The sequence below is a fragment of the Momordica charantia genome (assembly GCF_013281855.1).
Source record: "Momordica charantia cultivar OHB3-1 chromosome 1 unlocalized genomic scaffold, Mcharantia_2.0 BLBB01000001.1, whole genome shotgun sequence".
Taxonomy (NCBI): Eukaryota; Viridiplantae; Streptophyta; class Magnoliopsida; order Cucurbitales; family Cucurbitaceae; genus Momordica; species Momordica charantia.
This window is the reverse complement of record NW_028275157.1, coordinates 9,825,705-9,837,618: the sequence shown is the minus strand read 5'-3', so window position 1 is coordinate 9,837,618 and position 11,914 is coordinate 9,825,705. Positions and strand designations below refer to the sequence as shown.

Here is an 11,914-nt window from a genome sequence, read left to right as displayed (position 1 = left end):
TTATTTTTTTTTTTTTTTGCAAAGCTATCAAAATGATTAATCCTCTTTTTGAAGAGTAAAACTTAAAATACCAATATGAATTGAATTCCAAAGTTGACCATAGAATTTGAGCCTCATGTTTTAAAACAATCCACTTTGAATTTAAATACAGAAACAAAAAATCCCAACATTTAAGAAAATGAAAGACATTCTTTTCACAAAAACATAAAACTACTTATTTAGATATACATTCTTTTATAATGCCATTCAATATATATATATATATATATATATATAATATTGTCTTTTTCTCCAAGGAAGAAATTGATAGGAAGCTTCCCTGTTCTTGCATCTTGCCTTTTGGAAAGGCCGGAAAATCAAAGTGAGAAACCAAGAAAATTTGCACAAATTTGAATCGTTAATTGAATCGCTTTCATGAATCTGCTAAACAAATCGCATCCACATGGCATAATTACGAGTAAGAAAAAACAGAGAATCGGGAATATATCTGTAGCTCTAAATAAGATCGGGAACAGAATCAGAGAAGAAGGAGACCTAAATCCAGAATCGCGACTAATTACAAAGCAAAATCGCACTTCCATATACAACAGCGAACAGAAATTCAAGATTCCAAACACAAATTAAACAATACGAACAATCGAATCTCAAGAATCAAACCTCAAGAATAGGAGGCGCTGAAGACGGAGCGGAAGAGGCGAGAGAAGGCGATGCGAAACCGAGGATAAACTCTGAGCGTATGAATGGCAGTGTGACGAAGAAGATCCTCTAGGGTTTCGACGAAGAGATTGAGGCTCCGAATCGGCGGCACGTACAGCGTCAATGGCACTGCCGAGAAAGCGACTGCGAAGAACAGCTGAAGCATTGGAGCGGCTGCGGAGATTGAGAAGAAGAAGATGAAGATCTCTGGGGAAATCAAATCGGTGTTTATCCAAAGAAAATTTGAGCGAGTGCGATTGAAGATGAAGAAAATTAGATTAATATAAAGATTAAGAGTGCGGAACCAAAGGGGATTAATACAAATCAGTGTTTATCCAAAGAAAATTTGAAGTCCGTGAGAGAGAAAAAGGATGAAAGTAGAAACTGATAGAGCCCATTGGAAGAGAGTGTTCAAGAAAGGTCTAATTTATTGGAGCAGTTGGTTTGTATTTTATTTTTTATTATTTTAAATAATCGAAGCGCCGTTTGGTCAACCTTATCGTTCTCTATTTAAAAATTACAAAAACAAATAGAAACGGTTCTCTAAATGGTCTATGGGTTGTTTTGTTTTGAGTGTTAGGTGACTAACGTTAAAATCAAGTGGCTGTTAAATAACCTGTCGATACGTGATCAAACAAAACTATATAGGAAGAATGGGATACAGAAAAATATGTTAATTTAATAATATATGTCATGAAATCAAGATCAATCCCAATAATTTTCCAACCATTATTTAGTCAAAACAGTGAATATACAAGTGATTATCAACAATTCGAGATGTTGGACAGAACTTAAATATGTACCAAAAACAGTATATGCAAGAGATAACACGAGATTTAAACAACTGGTTTTGTCCGTTAAGACCTACACCCACTTGCAAGGATGACACCCTTGAGAGTCAATATTATTAAGGATTGAAATGTACAATATTACATACAACAGAAGCTTTCGTAAGGGATTGATTCGCAAGAAAAGTAAAAAGAATGGAGAAATACAACCTTTGTAGATCTCCTTTCGATCTTCGAACCCAACGAAGAACACCCACGGCACAAATCCGAAATTCCTTCTTGTTCAAGAATACCACAGATCTTGAACACCCACACCTCAACCCTCTTTGGAATGCACAGATCTACACAAAAAACTGCTCAATCTCGACTTCTTGTGGTTGTAGCACGTTGGATGGACAACCACTCCGAGATCCGACGCTCACGGCTACAACACACAAGTCGAAAACCTCCTCAAGAACCGATACCGTTGATGCTCATAAAGGAAACAACAGCAGTTGTAACTCTCATGGCAACGACGACGGTGACGGGGTGGCCGTGATTCTTCTCTATCTCTCTCTCTTGCTTCAAGTGGTGGCTAGGGTTTCTCCCTCCCAAAAGAGAACCCATCCTATTCTATTTATAAGGCCACTCAACATAAAACTATTAGATAAAAGGAAGGTAAACCTAATAGTAAAAGTAAATGGGCAAGGTACACAAAACTAAAGGGATTGAGCTTACCTTGTTTGGCCCAACAAAGAGAATAATTAACATAAGAAAAAAATTGGTAGCAAGGAAAATTAAGCTAAATTAATTAATAAATTGAAACCAACTTGATTTATAACAATCTCCACCTTGATTTCTATTTATCAAGAAACCAACCCCCATAGAGCATGCTACAAAGACAAACAACCTATTTCAACCTATTTCAATCACCCTTTATTGAGCTGCAACAATCTCACACAAATGTTAAACTTATCACATGGTAATGCTTTAGTAAACATATCAGCAACATTAAACTCAGAAGCAACCTTCTTAACAGAAACTAAACCATCATTTATTACATGTCTAACAAAATGATAATGAACATCAATGTGTTTACTTCTTTCGTGGTGAGAGTGATTCTTTGATAAGTGTAAAGAACTTTGACTATCACATAAAGCAGTTATAGAGACATTATCACTACAACATAATTCAGACACAATACCCTTAAGCCATAAAGACTCTTTCACAGCTTCAGTAAGTGCAATATATTCAGATTCAGTTGTAGATAATGCAACTATAGACTGTAAACTAGATTTCCAGCTTATTGTACAACCAAAAAGCTTAAATACAAAACCAGTCAAAGACCTACGCTTATCAACATCAGCAGCATAATCAGCATCAACATACCCATTAATTTCTATCCCTACACTGTTGTAATCAACTGTACTAGCTCCACCATAAGCAAGTCATAAATCAGTATAAAATGCAAGATAATTATCCACTTTACAGCATTCCAGTGTAGCTTACCAGGATTAGCAAGAAATCTACCAACAACACTAAGTGGATGTGCAAGGTCAGGTCTAGTACAAACCGTAGCATACATTAAACTCCCAACAGTACTAGCATATGGAATATCATGCATTTCTTCTATCTCATTAGGGGATTTGGGAGAATCATCGACATATAACTTGAAATGCTTTCCAAAAGGAACACTGACCTTCTTACTATCATGCATATTTATGTTGGTTGTGTTGTCCTAAACTCGTAGTTTGTATTTATGTAAAAACAAATTTATATTCAATAAAGTTTTATTCAGTCAATTTGTTGTTGAATTTATAGCAATGCATTGTCTAAATCCAATAAACTAAACATCCAAGGTTATTATCATATAACTGGGACAGTATATATACCGAGTATATATTTGATATACCCTCGATATACAAGTGGATAATGCTCGGAAATAACCTAAAAAGTCTATAGTATATGGATAAAGCTAGGTACCTTATTTTGGCAACACTATGGATACGACCTACTTTGTAAATGTTACAGACGATCCAATCCAGGTATTTCGTGTGGAGACATGCGAGTGGGGGTATCCTATACAATGAGATTGTATAGGAGCGGACCACGAAATAGCCAAACTTTAGATGTAACGCCGTTGACTAACAGATTGCTATTTCATAGAATGACCAGACAACTCATTCTCAATCTTGAGTGAGTTATGGACTCCTGCCCGTAAGGGCTCGTCCTTTGATCTGTATGGGTGAGAGTGGCCCGAGACGCCGACTCAACATTCCTACCATTTTGAGAACGAGACTGAGTGGGGAGCTGGGAATGTAACTTCACAAGATGGAATTCAGTCCTCCCCAACCTTAGGGGAGTAGATGAATGTTCTCTTAAATGCTGACTCTAGGACTTGAACAAGGGGCCCCACCCTCTCATTGACTCGAGAAAGACTTCCGGTTATTGGTCGGACCAGAATCGGGTTGTTCATTAGAGGAGCAATGGTATTTAAGGAGTAAGATGTAACTCAGGGATAAAACGGTAATTTCACCCAACTTGAGTTACGAACACTCGTGAAGGATTGACTTGCCATTAATGGTCGTATATCCATGGACATGAAAACATTCAGCAATGAGAAGAGTGCAACTACGGGTCTCTAGTGGAGTGACATGTAGTTAACGAATATTGATTAACTCGATTAATGAGTTTGACCGATTAATCTCATATTGTTGGAGCTTCTAATCTGTAGGTCCATTAGGTCCCCTTGCTAGCTCACAACGGATCAAGTTTCTTTGGAAGAATTTGAAATGTTTAAAGGATTATGTATATTGATACATATGATATATAATTTATTTTAAATTAAAATTATATATTATGAGAGAAATTATTTGAATGAGATTCAAATAAAAATTAATATGAATATGATTCATATTAAATCTATAGGTTAAAAATAATGTGCATAAGATGTAAATTACAACTATAGGTTATACTAGAGAAATTCTTTAGAATATGATTCTATTTTGGTAATAAATAATTAAATTAATAATTAATTAATATATATATTAATTATTATTATTATTATTATTATTATTAATTTAACTATATAAAAAAAAAGTCCCTTGCAAAATTGCTGGGGAGTGGGGAGTTGTATATTATGTGGGGTAACCCCACATGTTGTTGGTTAATTACAGAATCGTTCTATAATTTTAGCCTCCTCGTGCATTTCTTTCCTATGGATGTTTTCTCTCAAAACAAGACACATATCAATTCCCTTTGTTTCTAAAGTATTGCTCCCACAAGCGAGATCAACGTTCCCAAAGGATAGCAAGAAGACTGGTGGTGCTGAAACAAATTGGTGTTCATTGGTGACTCCTTGAAGAACGGTTCTTCAAAAGTGAGTTAACATTTTCTCTGTTTTTCATTTTTTTGTTTTGTGGTTTTTGGTCCTGAAAATTCAAGAACAAGATCGTCGTTTCCGCTTCGAGATTAACACCCCATCAATTTAATATTTTGACTAGCCTTTTAACATACTCAGATCGAGACAAGTACAATTTATTTTCTTTTCGATTCCTAATTATGTCAATTCCTAATATTCTCCTAGCATTGCCTAAGTCATTCATGTCAAACTATTTATTTAAAAGATCTTTTAACTTGTTAACCTCATGCATGGACTTACAAGCAATTAACATGTCATCAATATAGAGAAGTAAGTAGATAATATTAACATTTGAGACATTTTTAAAGTAAACACAATTATAATACTTGCTTCTACAAAACTCAATGGATAACATATATGAATCAAACCTTTTATACCATTGACCAGGTGATTGCTTTAGGCCATATAAAGAACTTTTAAGAAGATATACTTTTTTCTCTTGTTTGGGAGCTTCGAATCCTGGAGGTTGGTCTATGTAGATGGTCTCCTCAAGCTCACCATGCAAGAAAGTTGTCATTAAAAGTTTGTGGTTCTTTGTTAACAAATTCATTTGCAATTACTAGGGCATAGGAAATAAGGTCAGCATGCCCATACCTAGTAGGAGCTATAATGGTTCTTCTTTTTCTATCCCTAGCTAACTGATAATTCCCTAAATTTTGGTTAACTTCTACTTCCTCTTCTTCTACTACTTCTTAAATAGGTGACTCATCTAAAGTAGAGGGTGGATTCTCATGTTCTATAATAGGTTCATCTACTTGACTAGGTGGGGAAATAGGTAAGGGAGGTGGTAGGGAAGTAGGTAAGGGAGGGGGTACTAAAACAATTACTGTGTTACTAGTAAGGTCATTTGGTATAAACTCAGTTTTCTCTTCTACATATCCCATTTTTCCCTCATCAAAGACAATATCTCTACTTATTAGGATTTTGGCACTATTTGATTCTAGACACCGTAACTTGTATCCCTTAACACGTTTGGGATATCCTAAAAAAACACATTTCTTAGTCCTTGGATCTAACTTATCCTCTTTTGAATAAGCATAAGCTAGACATCCAAAGACTCTCATGTGTGATAGATCCGGCGGGGGACTACCTTGCCAAATTTCTTGGGGTGTTTTTAGATCAATGGCAGTAGTCGGGCTCCTATTGATAATGTAGCATGTTGTTGCAACAACTTCCCTTACAAAACTTTTGAGGAAGTTGTGAATTTGACAACATGCATCTTACTCTCTCCATTAAGGTTCGGTTCATTATCTCTGCAGCCCTGTTTTGTTTGGGTGTGCCTACAACAGTCAAGTGCCTAGCTATACCCTTAGACTTACAAAAGTCATTAAACCCGTGGTTACAAAACTCTAGCCCATTATCAGTTCTAAGCTTTTTAACTCTTAAGGCTAGTTTGGTTCTCTACGAGTGTTACCCATTCTAAAAATCTACTAAAAGTGTCAGATTTATTCTTAAGGACATAAATCCACGTCTTACTAGTACAATCATCTATGATGGATAAGAAGTATCTAGCCCCCCCATTGGTTGCTACACTCGAAGGACCCCACAGGTCGACATGCATATATTCTAACTTTCTCTTAGTCGAGCGACCACCCTTCCCAAATTTAACTCTCTTAGGTTTCCCATATACACAATGCTCACACATATCTAGGTCGTCTACTTTTAAATTAGGAATAACATTTTGCTTAACTGATTCTTTAATTCCTTGCTCACTAATATGACCTAGACGCCTATGCCAAAGAGAAGTTTGGGAACTATCGCTCTCTTTTTACTAAGTCACTTGATCCTAGAACCGTTGAACCCTCTAAGGAGTAGAGAATATCTCTAAAGCGCCCTCTCATTGTTACCATAGCACCCTTCATGACTTTAAGCATGCCACCTTCTAACTTAATGGTGAAACCTAACTTATCAAGCATGTTAAGGGAAATTAAGTTTCTTTTAACTTCAGGTACGTACCTTACTCCTGTAAGAAGCCTAACATTCCCATCATGAAGTCTAAGCCTAACTGTCCCTTGACCTTCTACATTACAAAAGTGTCGGTTCCATAACATGACCTTACCTTCTGAACTGGTTTGGAAGTCTTCGAGCCATTCTCTATTAGGGGTCATATGGAAAGAACAACCTGAATCTAGAATCCAAGTTTCATCTTAATTAGTAGTGCTAACCATAAGGACTTCATTGTACTCTTCACTTATATTAGCTAAAATAGACTCTTATTTCTCTTTACCCGATGACTTTTTATTCCTAAGGTCTAGACAAAATCTTCTAATATGGCCCTGTTTATTACAATGGTAACATCTTCTACCTTTAGCCCCCCTTAGATTTGGACCTACATTTACTTTTACCGCTTTGTTTATTTCGACCTTCTGATCTCCCTCTAGCATATAAATATTCACTAACCTTTTAATTTTCTTTTAATTCCATTTCTTTAGTTCTAATGACAGTAAGTACAACATCAATAGTTAACTCATCCCTACCATATTTCATAGCAGATTTCACATCATTATATGCATCATGCAGAGAATTAACAAGAACAATAACATGATTCTCATCAGAAAAAGTTTCACCTATATTATTCATTTCAGAAATAATTCTATGAAATTCATTTACATTATCCTTCATGCTTTTGCTAGAATCCATTTTAAAGTTAACGAATTTAGATTTAATGAATATCTTGTTAGATACCGATGCTTTTTGATAGGTAGTTTGTAACTTACTCTAAAGCTTACCGGCGGTATCCTCGCTCCTCATTTACCGAATAACCGAGTCAGACAAATGTAAGATGATAAGGCCGTGAGCCACCTTATTCATCTCAACCAATTGTTATGCCATTATGCTAGTCGAAATGTCCTTGGCTTCCACGAGAGTGTAATTGGCCTTTTGTTGTCGCAAGATAGCCATCATTTTAATCTTCTAGAGACCGAAGTCTGCTTTGCCGTCAAATCGCTCCACCTCGAACTTTGTACTCATCTTGCAAGATAAAAAAAAATGGACAGCACACTTTTCAAAGAATAATACTAAAAAAATTATTCAAGAAAATATTCACACAATTCTTTTATCCTAAAGAGTATGCAATTTACACAGATTACACAGGATTAAGCTCTTATTCCAATTGTTATAAACCCAAGATCAATCCCAATAATTTTCCAATAAATATGTAGTCAAAACAGTGAGTATACAAGCGATTATCAACAATTCAAGATGCTGGACAGAACTGAAATATGTACCAAAAAGAGTATATGCAAGAGATAACACGAGATTTAAAGAGGTTCGGTCCGTTAAGACCTACATCCACTTGCAAGGATGACACCCTTTGCGAGTCAATATTATTAAGGAAATGTACAATATTACATACAATAGAAGCTTTGTAAGAGATTAATTTACAAGAAAAGTAAAAAGAATGGAGAAATACAACCTTTGTAGATCTCCTTCCGCGTCGATCTTCGAACCTAATGAAGAACACCCACGACACAAACCCGAAATTCCTTCTTGTTCTAGAATACCACGGATCTTGAACACCCACGCCTCAACCCTCTTTGGAATGCGCAGATCTACACAAAAAACTGTTCGATCTCGACTTCTTATGGTTGTAGCACGTCATATGGACAACCACTCTGACGATGCTCACAACTAAAACACCCAAGTCGAAAACCTCATCAAGAATCGATATCGTTGATGCTCATAAAGGAAACAGCAGCAGTTGTAACTCTCACGGCAACGACGACAGTGACCCGGGATTCACTCTATCTCTCTCTCTTGCTTCAAGTGGTGGCTAGGGTTTCTCCCTCCCAAAAGAGAACCCATCCTATTCTATTTACAAGGCCACTCAACATAAAAACGATTAGATAAAAGGAAGGTAAACCTAATAGTAAAAGTAAATGGGCAAGGTACACAAAACTAAAGGGATTGGGCTTACCTTGTTTGGCCCAACAGAGAATAATTAACATAAGAAAAAAATTGGTAGCAAGGAAAATTAAGCTAAATTAATTAATAAATTGAAACCAACTTGATTTATAATAATCTCTACATTGATTTCTATTTATCAAGAGACCAATCCCATGGAGCTTGCTACCAAGACAAACAACCTATTTCAATCACCTCTTATCGAGCTGCAACAATCTCACACAAAGGTTAAACTTATCACATGGTAATGCTTTAGTAAACATATCAGCAACATTAAACTCAGAAGCAACCTTCTTAACAGAAACTAAACCATCATTTATTACATGTCTAACAAAATGATAACGAACATCAATGTGTTTGGTTCTTTCGTGGTGGGAGTGATTCTTAGAAAAGTGTAAAGCACTTTGACTATCACAGAAAACAGTTACAGAGACATTATCACTACAACATAATTCAGACACAATACCCTTAAGCCATAAAGACTCTTTCACAGCTTCAATAACTGCAATATATTCAGATTCAGTTGTAGGTAATGCAACTATAGACTGTAAACTAGATTTCCAGCTTATTGTACAACTAGAAAGCTTAAATACAAAACCAGTCAATGACCTACGCTTATCAACATCAGCAGCATAATCAGCATCAACATACCCATTAATTTCTATCCCTACACTATTGTAATCAACTATACTAGTAGCTTCTCTTCCCTTCCATGCTTCCTCTTGATCTTAGTAGGTTCTTTATTGGACTTCAAAATGGTAAAAATTTATTGATGGGTCCAATGAAGTCTCATTCGTTTGGTAGGTCTTTCTTCAAACTTCTCTTCATTGTTGGTGTAGGTGGCATTTTGGAGCATTGGGTCAAATATGATCACATCAATTAACCACGTAACCACAATATGTGACTACATCTGGACGAGGCTCATGAGTAATTCATCTTAAAAAAAGGTGTTATGGAGTTATTCGGCATTGCGAGAACAAGTGCAACCTAAGATTCAATTTCAAATCAGTAACTAACATTTAAGTATACCTTAAATTGTATGGTTAGAGATTAAGATTACCTGTTCCCGCAACCAACTACTAAATGTGCAATTATGCTCATCTTGAAGCCACTTTTTGTTTTTAGACTTACTTGGATTAAGCTTAGACAGAACATCCATTTGTTGCCTATTGCAAATATAATATATGTCAATGACAAAGTTATGATCTAGATGATCACTTAATTAGGAAGTTACGAAAGAGAATGAAATTTGCATACCCTACATATGGAAGCACATCATTTACATTTTGAAGGACATAAAGATGAGCTTGATCTAGCTGATCCTTACTTGATTTGCTATAAGAAGAAACAGACAATGGTCTATCAAATGGATCTTCTTTCCTCATCGATGACCTTAACCCAATTGAATCAATTCCAGATAGATATTAAGAACAAAACTCTACAGCCTCCTCTACAATATAACATTCTCCAATGCATCCATTCGGTCGAGTTCTATTTCTTACATAACTCTTCATTACTTTCATATATAGTTCAAAATGATACATCCACCTCAAATACACAGGTCCACAAAATTCTACATCTCTTACAAGATGCACCACAAGGTGTACTATTATTGTGAAGAATCCCGGTGGAACATATTTTTCTAACAAACATAAAGTGACGACTATGTCTTCTTGCAAGCCTTTTAACTTAGACGAATCAATTGTTTTGCTACATATAGCATTAAAGAAGAAGCATAGTCAAATAATGACATATTTAACATATTTTGGTAAAGTACCACGAACGGCCACAAGTAACAATTGTTACATAAGAACATGATGGTCATCTGACTTAAGATTATTAAGTTTCAATTCTTCGAGCGACGCTAGAACTTGTATGTTAGATGAATAACTTTCAGGTACTTTAGTTTCTGACAGTGTCTTACACAAATTCAATTTCTCCACCCGTGATAATGTATAACATGTTGGAGGTAAGAATATCTTTTTCTCTCCCACTTGAGGGGCCAACTCTAATCTAATATTCAATTCGACCAAATCTAGACGAGCTTGTAATTTATCCTTTGTTTTTCCAAGAATATCAGGCAATGTGCAAATAAGTTTTGAACACACATTCTTTTCAATATGCATCACATCTAAACAATGTCGCACGTGAAAATGTTTCCAGTATTCTAACTAAAAAATAGACTTCTTCTTCCAATAACTATTTGAAAGATCTCTATCATTTTTTTTTCCTTTTTTCCTTATTTTTTCCTTTCTTACCAAATGAATATTGGAGTCCACTTGTTTTTGCAAGAATTTCTACTCCATTCAAGAGCGAATCCCAATTCTTGTTTACCATTAAATGTTTTCTTCTGCTTCCTATATGGATGATTACGAGATAAGAATTTTCGATGCCCGAGATACGCCATCTTCCTCCCTTTTGGAAAATAAATGGATGAAGTGTTCTCCCCACAAATTGGACATACATGATATCCTTTTACTACACAACCTTGCCATACGCCGGAAAATCATTAATTGTCCACGGTAAAATAGCTTTGAGTATTGTGAAACACCGTTCTTGATGTGCATCAAAACATTCAACTCCATCATTCCAAAGCTTTTTCAAATCATCAAATAATGGAGCTAAATAAACAACTATGTCATTTTCTGGTTGTTTGGGACCATATATTAATGCATTCAACATAAGAAATTTTCGCTTCATGCAGAACCACAGGGGTAGATTGTACGTCACCAACATAACTGGCCAACAACTCTATTTACTATTAGGTTCACCATGTGGATTGACCTCATTGGTTGAAAGAGCAAGACGAAGGTTTCTAGGCTGTAGACCAAACTCTGGTCACAATTTGTCTACTTCTTTCCACAAAATTCAGTCTGCTGGATGTCGTATATATCCATCACTTACTCTTTTTTTTACATGCCAAGTCAACAAACTCGATATTTCTTTGCTTCGAAACATTCATTCAAATCTCAGAATTGGAGATAACTACTACATGACTTTTGCTGGAACATTTTTCATTGCTTCCTTTGAATCTTTATGAAGCTTCCATCTTGATGTTCCACAAATGAGGCATTCATCTGCATCTGAGAGTTCTTTTCTAAACAATCAACAATCCTTGCAACAAGCA

General features: G+C 35.6%; 1 long non-coding RNA gene across 2 annotated transcripts; it reads right to left on the bottom strand.

Annotated features, from left to right (window-relative positions):
* Positions 1-466: 466 nt before the first annotated feature.
* LOC111019582 (uncharacterized) lies at positions 467-8,950 on the bottom strand. 2 transcript variants are annotated; one of them, XR_015788760.1, is made up of 2 exons: positions 7,602-8,950; positions 467-4,894 (listed from the first exon to the last, which is right to left on the bottom strand). It is a non-coding gene; the product is annotated as an uncharacterized LOC111019582 (long non-coding RNA). The 2 variants fall into 2 exon arrangements; XR_015788759.1 differs by having other exon boundaries at positions 7,614-8,950.
* Positions 8,951-11,914: the final 2,964 nt, after the last annotated feature.